We start from the raw sequence: 12,025 nt of genomic DNA, 5'->3' as shown, positions 1-12,025 counted from the left end.
AATGGGTAAACAAACGGGTATGCTGGCTTTATGCGTGGAATGTAACATGGTATGTATATTCCAAGTCCGACTCTAGTTCTGAGCTTTATGTGTACAGTTTATTTCAAATGATCGATATCTAAGCGCAATCGACAAAACTCGATAATAACTTGCTGCAAATATCGTAGAGTATAAAAGAGACTTATAATTTAGTAAGTTAATTCTCGTACAGTAAACACAAACTATGAATACCTAATGTTTCTGATACTTCCCACGATTCCCATCCAAACTGAATTTAAGTTATTGCGCATGTATAGAGTACCCACTAGTCGGACACTTTTGACTGGAGCGCTCTTATGTGTTTTCTTTGTTTTGCTTATATTTTTGATTTAACTGCTGCAGTAGCTGTTACTGCTCCTGCTGAATGCTGGGCCGTAAAAATATAGTACGTTGATTTTCCAACTTGTTTTTTTTTTCAAGTGTGGGGGGCTCTGTTTCCGGAGCCCTAGCTCCGTCATAAAACTGTGCATGGGCAATTGGTCAAGGCGATTTCCTGTTTAAAATAAAGTTTATTTCAAGATTTATTCGTTTATTTCTCTTGTACTTGCAGACTAAATACTTTGGAATTTACTCACTTTGAATTGATCACGGCTAGAGTCGAAAAATAAGAATTGGTAAGTAAAAGCAATAATCGTTCTCGTAGCGACTTAGAATAGCTATAGCTTTTAAATCGACTGCCCTAAGTGCAGTCCCAGCAGATGGCGATAAAGAAAACAACTTGTACATGCGGTATTCCGGTCGCGACAACTGGGCAACTGTGCAGCCAAAGAATTAATGTTCGGGGTTAATTAAAATAAGTAACACACTTTGACAAAATTCCATTTAATCTACTCAGCTTCGAACTCGCAAAGTACAAAAAAGAAGCAGGCGGCAAATTAATTATGCGCATATTTGTGGGCTCAACAACACCCAAAAAAAAAGGGCGACAGAAAAATGGTTGAGGAGGAGAGGAAAGAAAAAAGGTTCACTTTGATTTGCATTTTTCGGCGCACTCGAATACGCCATTTATGACATTTACCGCACATTGCGTGGCAACTCTGGCAACCACCCTCAACTCTCTATTAATTACAACAATCCACCACTAATCAGTTGCTGGCCGAAGGCCCCCCAGTAGCCACTCCAGTGGGGTCCAGTGGGGTCCAATGGAGTCCAGTGTAGTCCAGTGTTAAATGGTCCGCTGAGCCGCATAATTTCCAGGCGTTAAGTCACGGACTCTGCGCGAATCGAGAATACTCGCAGAGCTACTCGGTGGTAAATATATTCGTAATTCACGATATTAATATTCAGAAAGTGTGCGGCTTTCAGAAATAATAAAAATATATATTAATGCATATAGCTTAAACAAAGATATATTTATTTAAAATATATTTGCATAATTTCATTTTAAAAGATGAGTTTAAAAAGATTGAGATATAATCAAACAAAAATCTGTTCGCATTAAAATTGGCATAAATACGATATTTTGTCGTTTTGAATCGAACCGGTTCGGGCACGAAATTTCAATTTAGTTTTCATCATGAGCATATTTTTTGATTTAAAATAAAAGACTTTTGAGTGAGATCGTGCACCAAAGTATAAATAACTTTGGTCCCAAGCATCGGCTTCATCTAAGCAGCTACAGCTGCAACATAATCTGTCGACTTGAAACAACAAATTTTGGCATAAATAGTTTGTTGTTGGGATTTTTGAAACTCACCAATTGAATATTTCGTTCCGCTTCGAAAATATGAACTCAATAGCACATATCACTCAAAGGAACGATCGATTGCCAAAAGTTTGCCCCTGTTAATGTCTGTATGTTTACGCTCATGTTATATAAATATTTAAAATCGTATGTTTTGTGGCACTGCATAAATTTCGAATTCGAATTTGCATGCGAGAGTTAAATTGGTTAACTATAATGTATTTATTGTATTGCTGCTCACCTTTTATCAGATGCCATTCCCCACTCTTTGAAACGGAAAAGTGCTATAAAACTGTCTTAAGCCTGTGCAAATGAATGGCACTCGCGCTGGACAATGGCCGCACTTATGGCACACAAATACACACACACACACACACAGGCACACATGCACATGGGAAGAAATATACATATAGATATACATTTGTCGTGGCCCAATATGAGCAACAATAAATTGCTGAACCGCCTCGCTCATTAAATATGCATATATAAGTACGGGCTTCTTATATGTATATGAATATGTGTGCGCGTGTGTGTGTGTGTGCGCGCGCGTGCGTGCGTGTGTGTGCTGTGTCTTTACGTTTAATTCAATAACGCAGCAGCAACTCGTTTACCACGCCTATAACGCCCACAAAAGGTACAGCGACTGTGGAACGTGCAATCGTGCTGTTCACAGGACATGCCAGGACCAAGCACAGCCTCAGCTGCAGCCGTTTGGGTGTATGTGTGTCTCTGTCTGTGTGTGTGTGTGTGTGTGTGTGTGTGACATGGGAATTTTTCCACTTGGGTTTTGTTGGGCCGTCTGTCGTTTCATTTTCATGTTCCAGACTTGACGCGTTCGAGCATGTCGAGGCATTCAATTTCTTATTTCCTCGTCTGTTGTCGCATTTTCATGTGGTGTCATGTGCTTGTCTCACGCACTCTGCCCACCTCCCTTCCGCCCACTCTCCTTGCCACTCTGGGAAAGTCAATCATTTCATTTTGGTGTGCTATCCCAGCGCCAAGCCTTAAACGAAGTAACCAGGCAACAGTTTGCACCAGCACCAATTTATTTCTGTTTAATGAGAATTTCACAGAATTTTCATGGATGCTTCAGCTTATAAATATTCCCTGTAAACAGAACCATCGACAGTATTTTGAGTACTTTGTTTTTGCGTCGAACCTTTGCTTTAAGGTAAATATGACTACGTATGTGTGTAAGGAGTGTCTGGTAGTCAGGCAATGGCGAGCACTTACCTGTTTTATTCGCCTGCCTCAAGCATAAACAACAGCTTCATTTGCAGACAACTTTTTAATATGATCTATATACATATGTATGTGGGAATATATATATGTGGTATGTCTATATATGTGTGCATGCCCGTCAAATTGAGGGGCAGGCAATAGAGCTGGAGCTGGCAGCAAACTCCGTTTAATGCAATTATTGTCAACATAAAGTTGATAAAGTGCGCTGCATGTCGCAGCCAATGAAGAGCAGTGCCTGAGTTGGGTCTGTAACTGGCCCAAGGCCTTGGGCCTGAGTCTGGGCCTGGGCCTCTTTGTTCCGTTCCTGGTAGGCTGTCAATTATCAAAATGGTAGCCAAGAACTTGCAACCGGCAACTTGCACCTGGAGCACACTTCAAAGCGATGCGACCAAAAATTAATTAGCAGTTTGTGCGCATAACTAGAACTGGAACCACAAGATACTTTGCCTGGCAATTGCCATGGCCCCCCTCCACCAAACCCCTCTTATCAGTAGCTGTGCGAAATTTCATAAATTTTACTTGCCTGGCCCAATGTGAATGAAATATCAGCCACTGTAAGGCAAACAGAAAGTTGAATCGTTAAAAAGCCAAAAAGGCAAAAAACCAAAAAATAAAAAAAAAATATAAAAATGTTGTATGCAAAAGTTTTGCAAAAAGCATTAAAATTTAAAACGCTCCCCCAAAGGGAGCGAGTGAGAGAGAGAGAGAGAGAGAGAGAGAAAGAATTATGACGACCGTCCGTAGCCGGCTGGTCATGGTCAAAATATTGAAAATATTTTCCAACAGCAACACCCGTGCCCCCTGCCCCCCGCCCCTACCCAGCACGAGGCCCGGTGTTAATAATTTGTTTTGTTTCTACCTTGCGGTTGGGAAATTTTTTGTTGGGCCTCAAAATGTTAATAATTGGCATTTCTGTGCGGGATGCTGTAACGGATAGAAGAAGTAGGTGCCCGTCCGGAAAGGCAAAGGCGGAGGCGGAAGCGGAGCCGGTGGCGCTGGAGCTGGCGGTGGCGACGAGGAGGATGCATTCCATAAATTGTTTCGGAAATTACAGCTGTACCGCTAGGCGGCTCTAGTGCTGACCATTGGCCGCCTTTCCGACCTCGGGATTGATTACAGTTCATTTCATTTTTTGGGTATTGTTACGCATTCACCCATATTGACCCGTCCCCTTCGCCCCGCTGCTCTTTTCGTACATATTGTAGCTGCCCCATTGATGTGCTGCGATGATTTTTATTTCATTTCGGGTTTTTCTTTTCATTTTTTTTTTGTTGTTGTTTTATTGTCCTGATTCATTTCAATATTTGCCTTTGTGAGCTTATATTATTGTTCAAATTGTTCCTTTTTTGATTCTCAGCGAGCAAATTTGCGTATTAATTTTTTAATTTCCAGAAAACTTGCTGACTCAGGCAAGCCATATACGTCATGCTTGATTACAGTTGAATACACTTGCAGACTCCACACACAAGCTCACGTACCTCTTACGAATTCTTTTGTAAAATTATAAAAGAAAGTAGAAACAATTGAACAAAAATGAACTTTATAAAATAAATACCAGTTAGTGTGTGTAGCTATTTTCGACATCAAGTCCAGGCACCTTGTCACTCGTTTAAAGCTTAAACTTGTTGTGAATTGTAACACAAAAGAGCAAAGCAAACGCTATTAAACCACACTTTCGGTGTGTTGCATTCTGTTTACATATAACGTTTACTTTCGCACTCCGTTTTCACACAGAGACACGATCTTCCGTCAATTAATAAATAACTAATTTGGCAATATAGAGCTACCTGTCATTTCCGAGCTGACAATTGACTTGTTTATAATGTTAAGCTTTATATGCTGTTTGAAAATTTTGCTTGAATAGATTTGGCTAAAATTATAAAATGTTATGTAAAATGTACATAAATTTGCAGAGGCAGCTGTACAAATGCAATTAGCCACTTTTAGGACATGGAAATTAACATGCGGTTGCATTATGTGTGCTTGGCGTGTGCCTGGTGTGTGGGTGTGTGGGTGTGCGTGTGTTGAACATGTTATAAGGACACAAAAGATATACTCGTCTAAATATATAAATGCATAATGCCATATGCATGCATATTTATTTAAACAACTCGCTTTGATTGTTGGGTAACCAAACCCCAATGCAGCGCAGCGCACCTCCGCACCTCGGCACCTCGGCACCTACGCACCACCCACAGTCCTGAACACGCCTCGGGCTGAATTGCGTAATGAGTTTTACGTATTAAGCGCATTTAATTGGAGTTTTTGTTGCTGGATTTGTTTTTGCCACTGCGTCGGTGTGTGCCCCAGACAAATGCGCGTTAAATTGAATAAGCTGCAATAATTGCATAAGTTTGATTAGTTGGATAAGTGGTTTCATTGGCCCAAAACGCTCGCACCACCAGCCAATTAAGGCCCCAACTTTGGCCTGCCGATAATTTAGCCGAGGCCGTTCCAACAAATAGCCTACCAGTGCTGCCAAGGCACTTTGAAAGAAATATTTCTTTTGAATAAATCCTTACCAGATCGGCCTGTCCATGGACATCACATGGCCAAAGATTTTAGCTGAAATAAAAACCAATCATATATCAGATAAATAATATATTGTCTTAAGTATAAACAACATTTTATAAATGTTGATTTTATAAATACTAAAAATATTGCCAAAATAATAATGTATTTTAAAATTCTGTTGACAATGGTGAAGAATCGGTGGAAACGATTGCATTAACCTTTAGTGTTTCACCTATGATCGGCTTCAAGCTCATTTTTGCATGCTTTTTGGAAAATGACGTTTCAACTTTTATAGATGAAGTTATGTAAAATGTCATGAGAAACGTGTTTTTGCCGATTGCAGAGAATCCACCTTTTTGCGTGGAATTAAAGGTTCGAGATATGAAAGCTACCCGTTATAAAATTTACTAGGGGCAAAAAAGCGATAGCTAAAAACAAGGATAATTCTCAAGTCTTATCTTTAAGGGAATGGCGTACCTCCTTTTTCAACATCTATAATATATCAACTCATACATATTACAAACATGTGTAAGCCTAATATATAGAAGGAAAGGCCACAAAATTCGATTAATAATCGCAGAACAAAGGATAACCTTTCTCTGCGCTTCTCACCGAAATTGCTATTTCAGCCAGCCTCCCACTTGAATGGGTGGCTGTAACCCGCACCTTTCGACTAATTTGCGTCTGATTAGTTGGGCAATGCTGGCCGTGTCGATGACGATGGCAACGTCGATAGAAGAGAATTACATGAATTGTTGCATAGGACCGTTGGCGTCATAGTGGTACATTTAATTGTAGGCTGAACACTAAAGCGTACATAGGTGCACAGGGGGGAAACGGACTGAGGGGCAGGGCACATGGCATGGCCGTGGGCGCTTGTATTTTTAGTGGCATCTAATGAAGTTGCCCACTCGCTGCTGAAGCAGCAGGCAGCAGGCAGCCTACGGCTGAAAAATACGAATGCTAACAGTGGGTGGAGGTTAAGCAAGGGCTTGGCTTGGGGGCGCCATGCAACACCAGTTGTCTAGGACCCTCATTTATTTTCACTTTAATCAAAGCGAACGAACGGCAAGGACAGCGGGCAACGGTCGACCGTCGACCGTCGACGGCCGACTGTCGACGATGCCGGGCACAGGACGCAGCTCGGTTGGCCCAACGTTTGCTGAACAAATTTTGCTGCCATGCCCAAAAGAATTGTAAAGCGTAAAATAACAAAGACAAGGAAGAGCAAAAGTAAAGGCAGCAGCGAGGCAAAAAGTGTATTAGTAGATGTATTTTACACGTTATCCCTTTCTGACTCTGTTTGTGTATTTGTGTTAGTGTGTGTGTGTTAGTGTGTGTGTGTGAGTGTAAGGGAGCGGGTTGGCGTGGAACGGCGCTAAACAAAAGCGCAACGATGCTCTGTCGAAGAGTGTGCCCAGGCACAGGGAGCCGGGCACAGAGCACAGGGCACAGGCAGCTAGATGAAAAAGTAAGCTAATTAGTTAATGAAAGATATTTTCCATTGTCTACTCCGGCATATACACAGCTCCGCACGGGGCGTGGCACCTTGTGGCGTAACTAAGCAAAAATCGCAACAATATGTAGAAGGTTGGCCAAAGCATTGATTAGATGGCTCGCTCCAAGCAGCATGTGTCGAGAATGTCCTTTCAAACATGCCCTAATCCTTTTTGGACTCCAACACTCGCTGGTTTTTGCCCCATCTCTCGCATTGTTGTTGAGGCTGGGGCACGGTGCCAATCCCTACATAAAGTACATCCACCGCATGTCCATTGTCCGGCAATTGTGACCTTTCCGCCAGCCCGTACAACCAGCGAATCCCCCCGCTCCCCGCGCTACCGGGCAGCTGCCACGTCAATCGTGTTGGCCTTTGTTTGCCAATTTCGCTGTTCGCTGCTCATTTTATGCCACTTTCTTTGTGCCACCAGCGGCAGCAGCAGCCGCGGCAGCGGCAGTGCTGGTGCATAATTCCGCAGCGTCTTTCCACTCGCTGCGCCCTTCCTCCCTTTCTTTGTATTGTTGCACGCTCTCCCCTCTCTCTCTCTCTCTCTCTCTCTCTCTCTGTCACTCTCACTCTCTCGCTTTCGCGCTCCCTGCTGCCTTGACGCTCATTTGCGTGGTCAACGGCGGTTGGCTGCAGCCTTTTGTAATGCAAAATGTTTTGCTTGAATAAATTATAAATTTAAGGGGCCAGCCCATCCCCTTGTTCCCTTGCCTGGACTGCTTTCTTGGCTGCCTTAAAGTGCTGCCAAGCTAATAAATAATTATATACTTTTGATTCAGCGATCTTTCATTCAGGTTTATTCAGTTATGAAATGCTTATTGCAATTCAGTCATTTCTTCTGTTTAATTAACCTTCCATGTGGCGCACTTAAAGACGGGAGCTTGATTCCTGCCCTTAATCAGGCTGGTTGGTCTCTGACACTAGCAAGACAATAACATAAATATGAAATTCTGAATCTATCCTAAAGTCGATCAAACCAACAAACATTTTGCACAGTTTGAAAAACCAGCGTAGTTTAAATCTTAATTGTCAGCCGTGAAATAACAATAATATTTTATTATAATAATAATAACAATAATAATAATAACAATAATAATAAAAAATAATAATAATAATAATAATAATAATAATAATAATAATAATAATTATCATAATAATAATTATGATAATAATAATAATTATAATAATAATAATAATAATAATAATAATAATAATAATAATAATAATAATAATAATAATAATAATAATAATAATAATAATAATAATAATAATAATAATAATAATAATAATAATAATAATAATAATAATAATAATAATAATAATAATAATAATAATAATAATAAAAATAATATTAGTAATATATGTATATCTGCCATTTGGATATTTTCACATTATGCCACACGATCGCTGATTGTCGCACACGAAACAACCAATGCATAGATTAGAGTAAGATAGAAGAAAAGCACTGTAAAGGCAGTTAGAGGGAGACAGCGCGATATAAAGATCAATGTACGAACTGCTGTTTGCCAAAATTGCTCAGTGTTTGTTTTGGGTATTTCAAGCATGCATATATAGATTTATTTTTTGCTTTTGCGTAAAAATAAATTGCTTTTATAAAAATAAGTTTAGGGTTTTAAAATGATGACGAGACGAGAGCGTAGACAACGCTGGTCACGCAGAAAATGGAACGCGCAATTTGGCTTTTCTCATCAATAATATTCCATTAGACAAGAAAACAAGCAACGAATAGCGCGACAATGGCTCAAAAAAGGGGTCAGCAAAAAGGGCCAAGGGAGTGGATAAATTGCGCGTAGCGCACACACACACACACACACACACACACACACCCACACACACCCATGCACACATATCTCTCTATGCATGTATGCATATGTACACACAAAGCCACAGCTCACATAGGGCAAACATGTATGTATGTATGTATGTATGTTTATGTATGTCTGTGTATGTATGCATTATATATGTGTATATATAACATCAATGTGGACGCTGCGCGAATGCTGCCGACGACGACACTTCTGGTTCATTGAAGCATAAGAAATTCTCGAATGAATCGCTCCGTTGACGCTTGAGTAGACTTGAAGCGATAAGCGGTTTTTGCTCCATATACAAAAATATATTTTGCTCTAGTCGCGCATCCGTTGAACCCACCCACACCCCCTATTCCCTCTTCCTTAACAAAAAAAAAGTGCTTAGCCTTTGGGCTCGTCCGGGAGTTGAACCCGGGACCTCTCGCACCCGAAGCGAGAATCATACCCCTAGACCAACGAGCCGCTGTGAATGAAGCCGTTCGGTTGAGGCATTTAAATAAAGTGCGAGACACGCTGATAAGAAAGCTAAGAGAGCGAAAGCGAAAGCGAAAGAGAGAGAGAGGGAGAGAGAGAGTGATTGGCTGATCGTTTTCGTCTGCAAGCGCAACTTTTGCGTATGCGCAACGCGTCCGCTTTCGGTCGCATTACTCATACGTAGCGTTTGCCGAAAGTTAATACTAAATTAATAATAAATTTGAATTGTTCGCACGCCAGACGTCTGGGACATGTGGCTAATAGAAATGGAAATAACCAAATGTCATGCTGAGTCACAAACCCACTAACAACAACAACAACAACAGCAACAACAACAACAATACAAACACAGGCACAATAAAACGTTGGCCCCTTGTCAAAGCTGGACAGCGGGACGTGAAGCCCGACTCAGAGCCGGAACGTGCTGCTGGTAGAGGTGTCTGTCCCGTGGCGCTGCCTCTCTGCGGCTTGTGTTTATTGACAGTTGTCAGGTGTTTTTGAGCTGGGAGCTTAAACTTTGCCATTGCGATGGCCATTGCCAATGCCGCTGCGTTTCCTTTTCCTTTTGGCTGATTGTATTTGGCGCTAGCTGCATAGTTAACGAGCATATGTCATGGGCATGCCAGGGGCCACTGCTAGCCACAGCATCCAGTGCCAAAGAGCCATAAAATTTATTTAGCGACAGCTGCTCGCTGCCCGCAGGCACCTACCGACACACACACAGCCACACACATAGAACACACTGGGCCATACTAAGCCCAGGACACTCGACTGCGCCTTTGGGCTAAATGTGTCCCAGTCGCATGCACGCGCTAACTAAATCGGAAACCAATTTGCTTATCGCAGCAACCCTATCAGCATGTGCTGGTACGTGTGTGTGTGGGTGTCTGTGTGTGGCAACTCAATTTCAGGCAAATGCTGTAATCGTGCTTCGAAATTCCAAGCAGACGATGTCGCACGTCGACGTCATCATAAATAAATACATCGAAATGCGACACGACGCGACGCAGTGCAGCAAAAAGCGGCAAAAATATAACAAATTAATTGCTAACAAATGCCAAGGGCCATGGCAATGGAATTTGTGTGCATGTGTGTGAGATTGGGAGGGGTCATGGCATGTAACCTGTAACCTTGGGCCAGGGCCACACGAGAGCCAGCTGCAAACGTTTTTTGCTTATTGCTGAGAAACTTTGGCTCAATTGTTTTGGCTTATTTTTTGCTATTTGCTTTTGTGCATGTGTGTGTGTTGCTGTGCTAAGTCGCGTGCGCCGAGTGCCGCCAATGGCGTCGAAAATAATTACACTTGCTGATTTATTGAGTGTCGTGGTTATTGCGGCTGGCAAAAGAGGAAGTGCTCCCCACAGCCACAGACCTGCTTCTCACCATCATCCGTCTACCTTGAGGATGTTGTAAATGAGCCGCGACACTGCGACTGCAGCAATGTCATACTCCAGCGACTCGTTGGAGCTAAGAGGTGGAGTCCAAGTCTATAGCAATTAGTTTTGGCGGCAGCTTTTCGTGGAGTTTATGTTTGGATAGGGGTTTAATAACAAGACGGGGAAATTGATGCATGGGTTTGAATCTGAGAGTCGAACTAATTTATAAATAAATATAATCTACGCACAAATATAGGAGCTCGCAGAAGGTAAATTGAAAAATAGTTAGGTGAAACGTTGTGCATATCAACAACATTAACAAATCTCAATAAATATAAATTATATTTATGTGCCAGTATATGCAAATCTGATCTTATGTAAATTTTATAAATAGCAAAGCGTACTTTCAAAAAAGGTAATCAATCAAGGAACATAAAGTTTACTATTAATTGTATTAATTAAGGCAAAGCCTTAAAATATAAGGCAGTAAAAGTGTCATAATTTTTTTTGCTAATTGACAAAACAGAAATTGGTACTAAATATGTATATGCGAATATTCAGGTAATATATTTGGATTGTACTTATTCAAATGGAGATGAATTATATACTTATATGATTTAGCAATGGCCTTGTCGAGGCCGAGGCCGAGGCCGAGGCCGAGACCGAGGCCGAGTTCCATAATAATGCCATTAGTATGCCTACAATGCTGATTAGTATGGCAGAGACAAAACAATTCCAGGCCAACAACAAACAAGTCCAAATTATGTGGTCGCATGCCATTTAGCCTTGCTGGCAGGCCGGGTCGATCCGGCTCTGGGCAATGGGATAGGATACGGATACGGATACGGCCAGAGCAGGGGGGATGTGAATGGGGTGCCAGCGACAGGAAATGACACTCTCACTCGCAGTTGCTTAGCCCAGAGCTGAAGTTGCTTTCTGAGCGGTAAGTAGTTGCACCTCTCCTCCGCTGGCCATGGCTTCAGCCGCGGCAAGGGAGCCGGACGGTATCAGGGTCCACGGGGTATTCACAGTATTTTTCGTATTCGTATTGTATGGATTGCGTGCGGTCGTCGCATATTCAAAATCATCGCTCAAGCGAAAGTGAAATTAATTACACGACTTGAGTTCAGTTCGGTGCCAAGTTGAATTGTGCTGAGTCCTCGGCATTGTTGGACTTGTTTTCTTCTTCGCCCTAACACTCGCCTTCGCCTGCCTCTTTTTCTTATTGCCATTTGCTGGAGTAATTAATGAAAAAGGCAACCAAAACGCGCGCGCAGACACACACACACACACACACACACACACACACACACACACACACACACATACACACGCACACACAGAGAGAGAACTGCAGCGC

The 12,025-nt window shown here is 41.9% G+C and overlaps 1 protein-coding gene and 1 non-coding gene across 5 annotated transcripts in view; one reads left to right on the top strand and one right to left on the bottom strand.

The window, feature by feature from the left end:
* Nucleotides 1–12,025, top strand: part of Dop2R (dopamine D2-like receptor) — a 71,251-nt gene that overhangs the window by 25,628 nt on the left and 33,598 nt on the right. For all 4 annotated transcript variants that reach the window (XM_064680963.1, XM_064680965.1, XM_064680964.1 and 1 more), the window contains exon 2: nt 590–653. The gene's annotated coding sequence lies outside the window, so the exon portion shown is untranslated. The remainder of the gene's footprint in view (nt 1–589; nt 654–12,025) is intronic.
* TRNAP-CGG (transfer RNA proline (anticodon CGG)) lies at nt 9,206–9,277 on the bottom strand. The gene has a single exon. It is a non-coding gene; the product is annotated as a tRNA-Pro (tRNA).

Source organism: Drosophila montana, unplaced genomic scaffold, assembly GCF_035044405.1.
Source record: "Drosophila montana isolate Dmon_TW-CO22-7 unplaced genomic scaffold, ASM3504440v1 contig_2178_1, whole genome shotgun sequence".
Classification (NCBI taxonomy): domain Eukaryota; kingdom Metazoa; phylum Arthropoda; class Insecta; order Diptera; family Drosophilidae; genus Drosophila; species Drosophila montana.
The sequence above is the reverse complement of the archived record's forward strand: the minus strand, read 5'-3'. Positions and strand labels throughout refer to the sequence as shown.